This window comes from Chiloscyllium plagiosum, chromosome 24 (genome assembly GCF_004010195.1).
Source record: "Chiloscyllium plagiosum isolate BGI_BamShark_2017 chromosome 24, ASM401019v2, whole genome shotgun sequence".
In the NCBI taxonomy this organism is placed as follows: Eukaryota; Metazoa; Chordata; class Chondrichthyes; order Orectolobiformes; family Hemiscylliidae; genus Chiloscyllium; species Chiloscyllium plagiosum.
This window is the reverse complement of record NC_057733.1, coordinates 18,690,886-18,706,378: the sequence shown is the minus strand read 5'-3', so window position 1 is coordinate 18,706,378 and position 15,493 is coordinate 18,690,886. Positions and strand designations below refer to the sequence as shown.

Below are 15,493 nucleotides of genomic sequence, written 5' to 3'. Positions count from 1 at the left end.
TGGTGGAAATTGAATAAAGATTCATGCACTTTGTGTCTTTCACTGTGTCTCCCACCTGCACACACACACCAAAAAAAAAAGAAAAAAAACAACTCTGTCTACCAGTGATGCAACTAAAAAAAAAAAAATCAACAGGACTCAGTGGAGTGCATTATTTCTCCCTCCAACTCTATTTTGATTTAGTCCCTACCCTCCCCTTCACTGTCTTGATCACACAGCACTGTCCTTTGGTGTGAAGGGCAGTGTTTGTCACTGGCCAACCGGGTGTTTTCTTGTCTTCCTGGTGGTGGAATTTGAATAAAGATTCGTGCACTTTGTGTCTTTCACTATGTCTCACACCTGCACACACACACACACCATGGGTGCTGGGGAAAAAATAAGCACTCCTGCATTTAGGTGGTAGTGTGGGGGTTAAGAAGAGAAAAAGAAAAAAAAAGAAAAAAGAAAAAAAAACAAACAGGAGTGTTTGCCCTTTGATGTGAAGGGCAGTGTTTGTCACTGGCCACCCGGGTGTTTGCCTATTATGAGTGTAAGTGCAAGGACTCACCTTGAAGGGGACTATCCCTGGACCAGCTGCAAAAAAACCCAAAAAAAATCAACAGGATTCAGTGGAGTGCATTATTTCTCCCTCCAACTCTATTTTGATTTAGTCCCTACCCTCCCCCTCACTGTTTTGATCACACAGCACTGCCCTTTGATGTGAAGGGGATTGTTTGTTACTGGCCACCCGGGTGTTTTCCTATCTTCCTGGTGGTGGAATTTGAATAAAGATTCATGCACTTCCCTTGTAAAATTGCTGCCTCTTGTATGCAGCTGTAAATGCAACTGTTTGTTGTAAACTGTTTTTGTAATTTGTTTAATAAAATAAAAAAATATATAAACAGGAGTCAGTGGTGTGGTGTGGTGGATTTACACTTGAAACATCAACTGTCCTGCTCCTTGGATGCTGTCTGATCTGCCATGCTTTTCAACTCTGATCACCAGCATCTGCTGGAGTGTGAGCATCTGTACTCCCTTTTTGTTTTCCTCCAGAACCTTCTTTTATGTTTTTAGTTGCACTTCCACCCCACGCTCCTGGTCTTTGGGCACCCGGTGTGGAGGGGGTAGGCTAGATCAGAGGACATCCTCGTGGGTCTGCTCCTGGGCCTGGCCAAAATGGCCATAAACAGATCCGGGCAGTGGGCCATGGAAGGTGCCATTAGGGCCGATTGTCTGACCCTCTTCCGTGGTTATGTCATAGCCCAGATGTTCCTGGAGAAGGAGCATGCAGTGTCTACCAAGACTCGAGGTTTTCCGGGAGAGGTGGGCACCGTGGGGTATGAAGTGTTTTATTTCCCCCTCTGATCCATTTTGATTTGATCCTTGTGTCCTCCCCTACTTTTTCAATCACTTTGGAATTGCCCTGTGCTGAGAAAGGCACTGTCTGTCATTGGCCACCTGGGTGTTTCCTTTCTTCCTGGTAGTGAAATGTGAATAAAGATCTCTGCACTTGTTGTTGTTGACTGTGTCCTACACCTGCACACACCCAACATGGGTGCTGGGGAATAAATAAGCACTACCGCAGTTAGGTGGTGGTGTGGGGTTTTGAGAAAAAGAATATATATTACCAGGTGATGAGAAAAAGAACAGGAGGCTTCAGAATCTCCTCAGTTCATGAGACTGACTCTGAGCTGGCTGACCACAGCCAATGTACAGTGCACAAGTAAGTAAAGGTTGACTTGGTGACGGGATACTGGCCTCCGTGTAGTTATTTTAGGATACTTGATTGGCCTTTCTCTTAAAGTACTGCTGAAAGATCAGTTAAAATTGAAGTGCATCTCTGCATTTCGGAAGAAGCACTGAGTGGGATCTCCTGTTAGAAATGTGGGGCTCCCTTCTTTTATATATTAAAAAAAAGGATTGGCAGAGTGATAATCTGCATGAGATTCTTATTCCTTAGAACATCTGGCTCCTTCTCTTAATAATGCAAACAGTCACCCAACTTTCCCTTACAATTCACAAGAGGACAAATGAAAATATGAAGAATATGGAAGAGCGCTTTAAATTATCAACTAAACTTTTTACTGTTTAGAAATAGATTTTTTATCTGACACAGAGAAAAAAAACATGTAAAGTAGCCAATAAGAATCCCCTGCACTTTAATGGTTCAGGATATTAAACAGAGGAGTTGCTGTGCTCTTAACTGGAATGAAAAGATAACATCACCTTCAGAAAATCAATATATAGGACTTCTCCCCTTCTCCAGGGAAAGGTTCAGTTGCTAAATTGAACAGGTCCTCAAGAATTTGACACTAATACCCCACAACAGCAACTTTCTTCTCAATTGTCTTACAGAAAAATTAATAAAATAATCATATGAAAGGATGTTAAAATAATTTCTATATCTGCCCACAAATGAACCATGACCAATGTCAAAGTAGCAGAAAACAAAAGGAAAAGAAAGACTTAGAACTATTGCCTAGAAAACTGAAATGTAGAAAACTGAACAGTAGTAAGAAGGAAGGAATACAATCTTGATGTACCTTGACTTTCACTCGGGTGAATGGATGAGAATTTATTACTTGGCAAACCATCTAAAGGACAAAGAATAATTGAATCAAAATTAATAATAATGTTCTTGAAACAGCCAATTGAACATTGTTTGCAGCTTGTCTAATATTACAATTTATTTTTAAACACTATTTTCAAAAGAGTTACAGGTAACTAACTGTCCAAACATCGTTTCTGGTGCAATGTACAAAAAAAAAACACAAATCAAAAAGAAATGGAGGCAAGTACAAGTTATCTATAACCATATTGATAGATGTAATACAACAAAGTTAATATTTTATTTTTAACTATGTTTGTTATTAAAGGTCTGTTATTAAAATAACAAAGTAAATAATTGGGAAACAAAGATTTCTAGAACGAAAGACTTTCTGCATTTGGGGCAATCTTCAATACAACTTTTCTCCAAAACTATTGATCTTTTGGAAGGTATCTGCTACTTGTAAAAATATGTCCTCGAACTTTGAACTCCTCGCACCAAGGAAAAGATCTTCGCTCTTCACATTTTCTACGTCCCTCCTGATTTTATAAATCTCTGTAGGTCATCCATCAACCTCCCATGCTCCAATGAAAAAAAAGTCCCAGCCGATCCAGCCTTTCTTTATAACTCAAACCCTCCAGTCCTGGCAACATCCTTGTAAATCTTTTCTGAACTCTTTCCAATTTAATAATATCCTGCGATTATCAGGGCTTTCTTATTTTCACTCAAAAACTTTGTAATTGGCTCTATATTTGATTCTGACAAACCACACTTTAGTTAGAGGGAAGCATGCTAAAAAAAGTTATGATTTCTGTTGTGGCCAGCTAAGGTATGTGTTAAAAGCGGGGAGCTATTTTGCTCCTCTTCATCTGTTTACAACAAGTGTTAGGATTCCATTGGAAAACAATAACATGGGAGAACTAAACTTCTCAAACAAGTTCGATTGAAAAGCCCAATGAATAAGATTTCACTAAGTAAAATTTTTACTGGAACAAAGGAGCCAAAATTAGCAAAGATGAAACATAAATTGGCTGGTAAATTGTATCCCATAAAACCTGTAAACTATACATTAAATAACTGATGCAACAAAGACATGTACGTCTGTTGAGAAAAGAAAGTAAGTCTTTTGTGCTTGACCACAGGTTGAAATTGAAATTTCTGCCCGGCATTCATTTTCTCCCCCTATCATCTCCCGCTTTCTGAGCAACCAAGCCATGGTAAATTTCTCAGAAGCCCAATGTCACAGCCAGGAACTCCTACTAACAACTCCCCTCAGAAATTAGAATCTCTGCCCCTAATTGAAACAAACAGTCTCCAAAATAAAGGCTGTGAAACCACAGAGTGCAGCCAAGCATGCAAAACTTATTGAAGTGCAGGGGTATTATTGCCAAACCCAATTTTCCCCTTAGTCATAAACCATTCATTCTATTGGAACTAATTCACATTTCAGATTGGAAGCTTCAGATGATTTTGTCTCTTACAAACGTAAAGAAGCTGACAAGGATGTGGTTTGCAACACCACCAACTACGGTTGTGAATAATTTTGATCTGAGGAAGAAACCTTGGAATTTGCCTAGTTGTGTTGCTCACATGCCTCTGTTTCGTTTGAGACAATAATGGAAAAATTTAAGACTTTCAAGGCTTGGTATATGTTATTGCTTCTTCCTTAATAATAGCTCAAGGGAAGTGACTGGAGCCTAGTTTGCCAACAACAAGAAATTCACTGCAGGAATGTGTTCAAATACAGTATACCACATAGTTTTAAAAAAAAAACCCAAAAGACGGGGTAGCAAAGTGCTGACAGTAGAGATGCTATTGAAATTGTACACTTTATCTGAGAATTCTGCAAGTAATGAAATATCAGAATGACAAAATGAAAATTCATGATCAGTGGCTCCCTCTAGGAGATTTTGTCTGCATTAATACTGGAAAAAAAACACAGTCCTGGAATTAATCATTTGGAATAGCTTTGAGCTGTATTTTTGCTTGCATTTTGTCAGTCTACAGGCTTGTCTTGGGAGATATGTATACATACACTACATTTCTCATATGGAAATGAAATATTGAGTGAGGAATGTACCCATTTTTATGAAATTTTGCTTCAAGCATAGTCGGTCTACATTAGAAATACATTTTAATAACTGTTCTTCTGAAAGATACTTCTCTTCACAATCTTCTATGTGGTTACACGCCCTTCTATTCAAGAATCTTTGGTAATAACTGAGATCCCTCAAGTTTTCTTGGTCATTTTATGTTTTTGAAGCTTGAAATTCATGAATTCATGTTTAAAATGACTGAAATGTCTGTTGTGGGATACCATCAACACTAATCAAGATTATAGTTTAATTTATTCACTTTCACCTAAGAAAGTGATTTAGAGGGTTTAGGTTTTAAGGAAGAGTTTAGAGGGATAAAGTCTAAATGAAGGCAAATGGACTAAATTAATTTGGGCTATCTGGTCAGCATGGACGAGTTGGGCCAATTCTGGCCACCTGATATTTCACCTGAAATGTGCAACAGGCAAGTGATCCTATTCAAAACACAGAACCTGATGTTGCAAATATAAAATGGAGCAGATTTGTCTGCAGACCAGTGCCATTTAAAAAAAAAGTTTCATGGGATATGGGTATCATTGGCTGGGCCAGCATTTATTACCCATCCCTTACAGCTTGCTGGGCCAATTCAGACAATAGTTAAGAGTCATACACTTTACTGTAGATCTGTAGACTGAGAAAGGACAGCAGATTTCCTTCCCTTATTGGTGACAATAATTAATCAGATGAGTTTTATTTTGACAATCAACAATAGTTATATGGCCACCTTTTGATTTGCAATTTTTAAATGTCCAGATTTCTACCACCAGTCATGGTGAAACTCAAACCCCATGTTCCCAGAGCATGAGGGACTCTGGATTGCTTGTCTAGTGACATTACCACCAAGCCATTTTGAGGGACCATGCCATTTCTTTGTATTTGTGCCTGAAAAGCAAATTACCATAAGAGTTCTGAACCAGGATTTTTAACAAAGATCTCAGAATCAAATCTAGCAAAGCTCCCCGAGTGGGAAGTGAGCCAAGCAAAGACTTTGTGGGAGGTGAAAAGTCTGCTTCTCAACCATGAGGTGATAGTTGGAATGCGAGTTTGGAGGCAAAGTTAAATTGGACCATGGTTCCTAACAGCAAGTGGCAGGAACCTATTTTTAATGAGCTTATCATAATATTCATTAAAACACATCACCAGATGGAATTGTACCTTCACAATTAAGTTGGCAACAAACTTGAAGCACATCCCTTTAGACTCATGACTGGCTGAAGCTAGCATGCAAAGGCAAGATTGACTTTCTGGTAGATTTGATGAGAGAAGAACCTGCTTTTCTTGTACGGGAAATTGATATGTGGGAGACGGGGCTGATTATTTCTTTGAGCTTGGGGAGCTGCTGTTCAGGAAGCTCAGGGTTTGAATGTCCATGGATGGGATGGTGGCAGCAAGTTCCAAATGCGAAGGGGCAGAAGGTCTGGCAGCAGTTCAAATCCAAAATATCCTTCTTTTAGAGGTGGATTGATGCCCCTGGATTGCAGGGGGTGAATGTCTGTTGGAGTGCAGTTTCTATATGTCACCAGATCTTTGATCTGTGAGGTAATGGGGAGGTTGATAGCTTTCTGTTCACTTCTGTTTTACAAGTGGCCTGGCACCTAGATTTACTGACTGCTGCATGATTATACATGACCAGCAGTCCTGCCTCTGAATGGGAGGCCCCCTCACTTCCAATCCTGTCATTAGGTGTTCGTCACTACAATAAGAGTATACCCTTGGCATGGGTGACTTTACGTTTCAACTAAACATGTCACCAAAGAAGAAACAACTTCCTTACAGTCAGTCATTGAATGGACGTAGGAGTGTGCACTATATATTAAGACTCAAAAAATTAAACACCTGAGCTTGTGAATTTCATCACTATGAAGCAAACAATAAGGGAAATCAGCAATAAGATTGAGAGAGAGCACAAAAGAAAGCAGCTCCAATAATTCAGAACAACAGTTCTGAAGGAGAGTTATAGTGGACTCAAAGTGTTAATTCTGTTTCCCTCTCCACAGCCAGTGCCAGACCTGCAGATTTTCTTCAGCATTGTCTGTGCTTGTTTCTGATGTCCAGCATTCGTAGGATGTTGCCTTTTTACGCTCTGATAATTATCCTGTAATGGCTGCAGTAGCCTCAAAAAGCTTTAAAACTGGAATCTGGACCATTTGAAAAATAGCAATGGAATACATCGCCACCATAACACAGAAAGTTGCAACTTAGATCAAGCACTTCAATTATAATGGAAACTTGAGTATGACGTGGAATAATTGAATATTCCGGATGACAGTCACTCTACGTGCATAATGACATCCACACATCTCAAATGAAAATGTGATTGTCAAAGGGGAAAAAGGTGACTAAAAAAATCCTCTCGTGCTTGTGGAAAGTTCAAGTTTATATATTTTGCACATCTCATTGACTTTTAAAAATTGAACTATTTCGCAGTGAGTCATCAATTGTAACCAGTGTAACTGAATGCCAGAGACTCATCATTCAAGACCTGGAAAGTGAATGACAAATAATCAAGCTCTCAGATAAAGGCAGAATATGTTGCAAATACACAGCTTGATTAATCAAAATCTAACACAAACAAAATGAGAACTGTTGGGAAATATTTGGCTCTTAAATCAGAACTTTTGGTCCTTTAGTAGGCTATACTGTTTTTTTCTGTCCACTTGTGGGACATGGATGTCACTGGCTAAGCCAGCAATTATTGCCATCTCCAACTGCCCTTGAAGGTGGTGGTGAGCCACATTCCTGAACCACTGCAGTCTATGTGCTATATGCAGACCCACAATGGCGTTAAGGAGGGAATTCCAGGATTTTGACCTAGTGACACTGAATGAATGACAACATATTTATTTCCAAGTGAGGACTGTGAGGGCTTGGAGGTGAACTTACAGCTGGTGGTATACCCACATGTCTGCTGCCCTTGTCTTTCTTTGGTGAATGTTTGGTGAATTTCTGCAGTGCACCTTATAGATAGTATGCACTGGTGCTACTGAACATCAGTGGAGAAGGAACTAAATGTACATGTGTGATGCCAATCAAGCAGATTGCTTTGTCCTGGATAGTTTGAAGCTTCTTGAGTATTGTTGGTTTGTACCCAACCAGGCAAGTGGGGAGTATTCCATCACACTTCTCTCTTGTGCTTTGCAGAAAGTGGACAGGCTTTGGGAGTCAGGAAGTGAGTTATTAACTGCAGTATTCCTAGTCTCTGACCTGCTCTTGTGACCATTGTATTTTCATGTATTGTCCATTTCAGTTTCTGGTCAGTGGTAAGTCTCGGGATGTTGACAGTGATTCAGTGATGGTAACAAGATTCAACATCAAGTGTCAATTATTGGATTCTGTGTTGTAGGAATGATCATTGCCTGGCATTTGAGTGGTGTGAACGTTACTTATCAATTGTCAGCCGAAGCCTGGATATTGTCCAAGACTTATTGCATTTAGATTGGACTGCTTCACTGTCTAAGGAGTCAAGAATGGTGATAAACATTGTGCAATCATTGGTGAACATCCCCATTTCTGACTTTGCGCTAGAGGGAAGGTCATTGATGAAGCAGCGGTTGAGCAGAGGAAACTACCCTGAGGAATCCCTGCTGGGATATCCAGAGCTAAGATGATTGACATCTAATAAACACATGCATCTTCCTATGTGCCAGGTATATATTCATTCAAAAGAGAGATTTTCCCTGATTCCCACTGACTCCGGTTTTGCTCAAGCTCCTTGTTGCCACTATTGGTCAACTTTGGCCTTGATGTTGAGGCTGGCCCCTCTCACCACACCATGGAAACCTTTATATTCTGCTCATTCTCTGATCAAATTAGTTACTAATTTGATTTACTGCACTTATTTCTACTTGTTCTCTGACAAGCAAATTGATAGTGTTTCCGACCTTCAAGCATCACATACCAGAAAGAGGAGAGAAGACTTAATGATGACTATCCAAAAGGTATTTGCCTTCTCCTTTCACTTTTGGCATTACAAATTCCATAGCATCATTCCAAAATTCCCAATGAATTTTTGTTCAGTTTCTTTCTCCTCCTCATGTAATTTTTCTGGTTGATGTTTTACAAAGACCTTGAGAACATGTTGGGAAGTGGATGGCTAGCAAATTATCATGGAAAGGCAATAGAGGACATTCCTGATGTATTCCCATTGCTGTACTATTTTCCCTGTGGTGGGAAGGGTGGCACATAGACTGCTCAGCACCCAATAGAGCTAGTTGAAATGACTCTTTGCATCTGTATTGACACTTCACTATCAGCCAGGTTCCCTGGGCTGCTTGGGGTAACTGCAAGGTAAAGGGGAGCTGGCAGTCTCCCAATAAATTGGAGGTGAAAATGGCCAATATCAACACCACCCTTATGGCAGTAATGCCACCTTCTCTCAACAGCACCCTTCTGATCAGAATCTGACTGATCAAGTCACTCCCAATACCCACCTACCTTACTTTGAGAAGGCATATCTATCCATGCATTGTTTTCTTACTGTTGCAGCACTAATGGTAGTTACAGCTTGAAGTGACAATGCAGAGGCTTTGAACAGCCAACTCTCTGTTTGGGCCATTTGCACTTGGATGAGGAAGGCCCAGCCACAAGTAAAACATGGTTCTGGGACACCCCCTCCCACCCTGTCACTTCAGAAAGATCTAGTCTCTATATTCCTTTTCTCTTTCTAATTGAGAACTGCAAAGAGAGATTTTCATCCTCAGCATTAAACTGTCACTTGAAATACTGATCTGTAATATAATTCCAACATTTTGCCAGAGTGAAATGGTATGATTTTTAAAAGTTAAAGTAGGAATTTTACAATGCCAATGTGGCAAAATAACTAAAAATATTGCAGTATTAAAAAGAAATTATTCAAACATTTTATTTCAAAATGAAGTGGAGATGAACTTATCTCCAGAATACTCAAGTCCAGAGAGAAAATGTCTCCTATTTACCAGCCTGTGATGTTGTCATTTAACATTTTTGTTATTCATTCATTTTGTGTGCTGGAGTCTCTGTGTACCCAACACAAGCACCATTCTGTTAGTTTGCTGGGCTGTTGCAGACTCAATTTATGAGCAACGTCGGTTTGCTTGTTACCTCAATGTGTTATTTATTGATATTTTGAAAAGTGAATAATTTATAATGCAGCCGTCACCTTCCTCTAGGTGATCAATTTAGAAACCTAATCATTAGTTACTTTGTAACTCACACCTGGTGTCCTGTAACCAAGTATGAATAATACATAAGTAAATAGACTTAAATACAGCTGCTACTTTGTTATAAAGCACATATTAGTAATTAATAGTGAGACAGAATTGTTAAAAAAAAACAGATTTGACACAAATGGTTTCTAGCTGATAGATGTAAGTCCTGGGTGCTCGGTTGTCGCTACATGCTTCTATTTGACAGTCCATTGCTCCAGCTGATATGTCTCTCCTACTGTGCTGTATGGACAGAGAGGCAAATGAATTTGCATGACAAAATGACCTAGAGGGAAAAACTTTAAATTACTAAAATATTGACAAACTTTTAACCAGCTTAGAAAGAACAAAATGAAATCTGTAACGACAAGAACAGTTATGAATTACAAACTGGAGTTAAATATTTTTATACAACGTACTTAAAAAAAAATCATTGTAAAGCTTTCAAAACTTGATGGCAAAAATCCTCATGATCTTGAGAGGCGAAAAACACAATTCTGAAGAAAGAAAGAGAGGATTGATTGTCTCTCTATTAAAAATCGACTGAAAACGAAATGGAATTACCAAGTCCTGCTCGTCATGGTGAATGCCATTTCAGCATTTTTATTAGGGCTGACTTCAGTATGAAAACACAATGTCCTGTGAGTTTCAGATTTTCCTACAATAATTGGTGATAAATCTGAAACAAAGGATGCATTTGTGCAGTGGTTATTAAAGGAAAAGTAATTACATTGCTTAACATTCATATTTGTACTGTTACTGTTAGTCTAGCTGCAGGTAGTATCATATTCCCTCTACAGAAAAAAAAGTGATCTGCTCAAGACTCCAGTGAATAAAAGTATTATTTCATTTCAAATGGACTGACCACAAAATCTCTTTGCCTGGCACAAATGGACATTGCACTTGAGAAACAAAAGGAGGTGCCATTAGAGAACATCTAAAGGTAACTTTCTTTCAAACTCAAACTATCATTCATTGCTGACTTATAAAAAGTACCTTTAGAGAGTTGGAAATAGTAATTACTTCTTACCATGACTATCTGAACACACTTGGTGCCAACATCCTTTAAATGACTCATTCAAATGAAGATATTGAACTTGACAATTATTCAACATGTCAGCTGATATTTTCTAGCCAGTTTGCTCAGAATGCACACTTGCTGGAGAGAATATACCTCAATATCTCTGATATACTTCAGGATTGGAATTGGTTCTCTTACATATGCCTCCAGATCCAGGTTCAGATTTGTTAGAGCAATAACAGCCTGTTGTGTCAGTTTTAAGTGAAACAGGTAGCTTCGCATTGTGTTGTTGCTCATGATGGTGATGTCTTACAGTTCATAGCGATATAGAAAATAGAAGATAGAGAAAGACCATCAATGCTGCTCTGGCATTCAATAGGATCACAGCTGCTCATTCAGATCAGAATCTGCTTACTCCCCATACCCTTTTGATCACTTTAGCCTTCTGAACTATATCCAACTCCTTGAAAACTCAGGAAGAACTCACTCAGGAGGTTGGAGACACTGTGGCAACATACACTTTTATATGCATGTTGTAGCATGAACTTGTGTAATGATGAATAACGGTTCCAATATTTCCTCTACCATCTCGTAGACCAGGATTCTTTCCTTCCATTGCCACTTGCCATTGATGTATGTTGGAAGAATTTACTGACTAATAGTTTTCCGCAAACTATGTGGCTGTTTAATGAATGCCCGGTCCTTGGCCTTAGTGACTTGAACCTGGAGCATGGGCCTCAGAGACAAGACCACTACCCACAGGCCATTGCACTGTGTAGAGGATCAATTTTGGATATGGATTGTCTCTAAGCTAACTCCCTATTTCACTGAATAAAGAACACATCAGGGCCCAACCTGGTTAATTTGGAAGTGATTCTAAATAATAGAAGCTGCAAAATGATGCCCCATTACATCTGGAGACAAAACAAAAGCAAACTCTAAAAACACAACTTGCCTAGTTACCATTATTCATTAAATTGAATCACTGTCTAATTCTACAAATATTACCATAATGGTGGCAAAGTGGTAATGTGCTAAATATAGTAATCAAGCAAGTCAGGTTAACTTGCTGCAGAGAGGGATTTAGCAGTTGATAGAATTTATTTGGTATTATTAAAACTGGAATTGAAAGCTATATATGGTGACAGTGAAACATTGATTATTAACTAGAAAAATAAAGATTCACTAATGTACTTTAAGACTGAAATCTGCTGTCTTGACCCGATCTAGCCTCCATGTGATTCCAGATCCATAGACACTGTGGTTAACTCCTAATTGCCTCTGGTCTGGCACTTAGTCCAAAGGCAGTTAGAGGTGGGCAACAAATACCACTGTTACCAGTGATGCCCATGTCCCATCAGATAAGAAAGTCTCTGCTCTTTCAACACTTGAACAGCTACACACCAAGACTCAGGAAGACAAGTTTTCATTCTGTGGAAGTGCATTGTGGGAGATAAAAATTCAGTGCAATGTGTCACAGATATGATTTGCCATCACCCATTATAACCTTGCACAAATCTAATTAAATAAATTAAAACAAAGAACAGTGGATGTTGAAGATCTGAAACAGAAACAGAAATTGCTTGAGATATTCTGTGGGCTGGAGAGAAATCAGTGAATATTTCAAGTCCAGCAACCTCTCTTCAAGAACTGTTCAGAACCTGGAATAATAAGTTAACCTTTTTTGGAAGACAAGTCTGGAAGTGAGGGTGATCTGGAAAAAGCAACATTGTGACATCGTCTTGGATTCTACATTTACAGTCATTTGTACTTCAAAAGAATTTAAAGCATTATTTTTCTAAAACAAATCTAACATTTGGAACAATTCTTCCTCAAGTTACACAATCCAGTTGGACAGAGTGGGGTGCAAAATGTTCTCAAGTACATTCAAGTTTCAGAAACCTCATTAAAAGTTGCTATGCTAAAAGTTGCAAAATAATACCATCTTCACATTTTCTTTGACTGATTCCTGCAGTTGGCCCAAAAAAACATGAAGAGGCTTTTCTTCTTCCTAATTTTACTGAAAAATGTTATTGATCCATATTTACTTATTACAGTTCATAACTCCTGACAACTAAGACCACATCCAGTTTGTCTCAGTACTGTAAAGAATTTGGTCAATCAGAAATAATTTCCTCTCAATATTCTTGAGCTGGCCTAACAATATTTTAGTGCCCTTGTTGCTTTGGGGGGAACAACTAGCTGGTTTTAATAAGTTTGCTTGGAGTGCAGGAAGATGCAATTGATGTCAAAGATCAGTCATGATTTTACTGAAGAGTAAAGCAGGCTTGAGGGCTCTATATCCCAGACCTGTTCCTATTTCTTCGGTTCTTATATTGTTGCACAGTGTGAGGTCACTTGTGGAGTAGCACTTACAGTCTAATTCAATAAAATTAGCCTCATTGTCTGATGAAATGTCCAGCAGTGTAGGGAAAAGGTCAATGACCTTCTATGCTCTGCAAGGGTAAATGCTACTATCTTCTCTACTATTTGTCAGTACACCCACCTTTCACCAAGGCTCATGGTCTACTACTCATTATTGCATGTAATATCTTTCTTCAATGTGTTTCATCCACCCTCAACCATTCCCCACACTATCAACACTCCAAGCCCTTTGTGATTCCCACTCATTCAGTGCTCCCCACCAGCCTTCCTGCACTTCCACCAGCATTAACAGCTGTGCCAGCCACTTTCATCACATTCAATCCATCCCTTTGTCTTATCTAACCATGCCCCCTGGCATTTAACAGTGTACCCATCACTGAATCCCTCACTACAAACCTCCTGGGGGTTATCGTTGACGAAAACCTCAGCTGAACTCACCATATAAACACAGTGGCTAAAAGAGCAGGTCAGAAGCTGGGAATACTGTGGTGAGTAACTCACCTCCTAACTCCACAAAGCCTGTCCACCATCTACAAGGCACAATCAGGAGTGTGATGGAATACTCCTCAATTGCCTGGATGGGTGCAGCCCCAACAACACTCAAGACAAAGCAGCCCACTTGATTGGCATTACATCCACAAGTATCCACTCCCTTCACCACTGACGCTCAGTGGCAGCAGTGTATACTGTCCACAAGACGCACTGCAGAAATTCACCAAAGATCCTCAGACAGCACCTTCCAAACCCACAACCACTTCCATCTAGAAAGACAAGGGTAGCAGATATATGGGAACACCACCACCTTCAAGTTCCTCTCCAAGTCACTCACCATCTTGACTTGGAAATATATCATTGTTCATTCACTGTTGCAAGGTCAAAATCCTGGAACTCTCCCCCCCGCACCTCCAACTAATGGGTCAACCTATAGATGGACTATGGCAGTTCAAGAAGGCAGCTTACCACCACCTTCTCAAGGGCCACTAGGGACAGGCAATAAATGCTGGCCAGGCAGCGATGCCCAAGTCGCTCAAAATGTTTTTTTTAAAATTGCAGATCTAAAATGCTCACAATGGGGGCAAAGACAGCTGAGACAGGTAGTTGAGTGGAGGGCATTAATCTCCTTACACGATAGAAGAAGGAGTGAGCTCACACAGATGTTCCAGCAATCATGTATGATCCATTGGACTGTGCTGCATTGCTCCCCCTATTACCACCAGTATCAGTATATTTTAAACATGCCCAGATTTCTCTCCCTAGCTCACTGCTCATTTCCCCTCCTCTTCTGTTAGCACGAACGACATTCAAACATCAATCTACTGCAAGACAACAGCCCTTCCAGTTCCTCCTCCAATTCTGAAGACACAAAGTCTTCAGAGGAAGCACTGGGAAGATTTCCTCCCAGATACTCACTTCTTTATCTTTATCTCGATTAGACTCAGGAGCACATTCTTGTGATTATGTCATTGGCATGTTTCTGCAACAGGTGGAAAAGAAATGTTCCTCCCACCAGCACCAGCATCTGGCCAACTGCTGGAGACCAGGCACCTGCTCAGCTCCGGGCAGTTGCTGCTTCCCTAATACCCATTCTTGTATAACATGCCATCCTTATTGAATGTGGGAAGATCAGATGTTGTGAAGCTTTCAAACAATTGTTAATTTTAACATTCTCAGGAAAAAAAAAAACTTGCATTTGTGGACGAAGAGGGGTTGCTGCCTTTCCAGCATCAGTACATTTACAGTTATTGAGTGATGTCTTCACCTGTGCCAGTGCTATTGCAAGAAGTATCAATAAACTCCTGTCTGGTTTGATGAACCTGACAGGGCACCACTCTGCCATGGTGAAGGATATGTTCCTGTCTTCACTTTCTCCTAGAGAGACTGCTACTACTCTCCCAGCTCTTCAATAACCATCGCCTCATCCAGAAGAGGGATGGAGCAGTTTATGCATACCCTGTCTAGAAGTTAGAAGAATGAGATGCAATCTAATTGATGTGTAGAAGATGCTAAAAGGGATTGATGAAAGCAGATGTAGAGAGGATCGCTCTTTATGTAGGGCAATCTAGAACAAGAATTCATCATTTTAGGATGAGCAGTTACAGATTTAAAACAGATGAGAAATAACTTCCCTCAAAAGGTTGTGAGTCTGTGGAATTCACTACACCAGAGCGCAGTGTATAGCAGAACATTAGATAAACTTGAGGAGATAGGCAGATTTTTAAAATCATAGATGGAAGGGTTACGGAGAACAGGCAGGAAAGTGGAGATGAGGTGGAGGTGAGAT

The 15,493-nt window shown here is 39.7% G+C and overlaps 1 long non-coding RNA gene across 1 annotated transcript in view; it reads right to left on the bottom strand.

The window, feature by feature from the left end:
* The window catches only part of LOC122562045, a 36,021-nt gene that overhangs the window by 5,174 nt on the left and 15,354 nt on the right, over window positions 1–15,493 (bottom strand). The window contains exons 2-3 of the long non-coding RNA XR_006315195.1: window positions 2,523–2,573; window positions 548–573 (exon numbers count right to left, since the gene is read on the bottom strand). This is a non-coding gene — a long non-coding RNA (uncharacterized LOC122562045). The remainder of the gene's footprint in view (window positions 1–547; window positions 574–2,522; window positions 2,574–15,493) is intronic.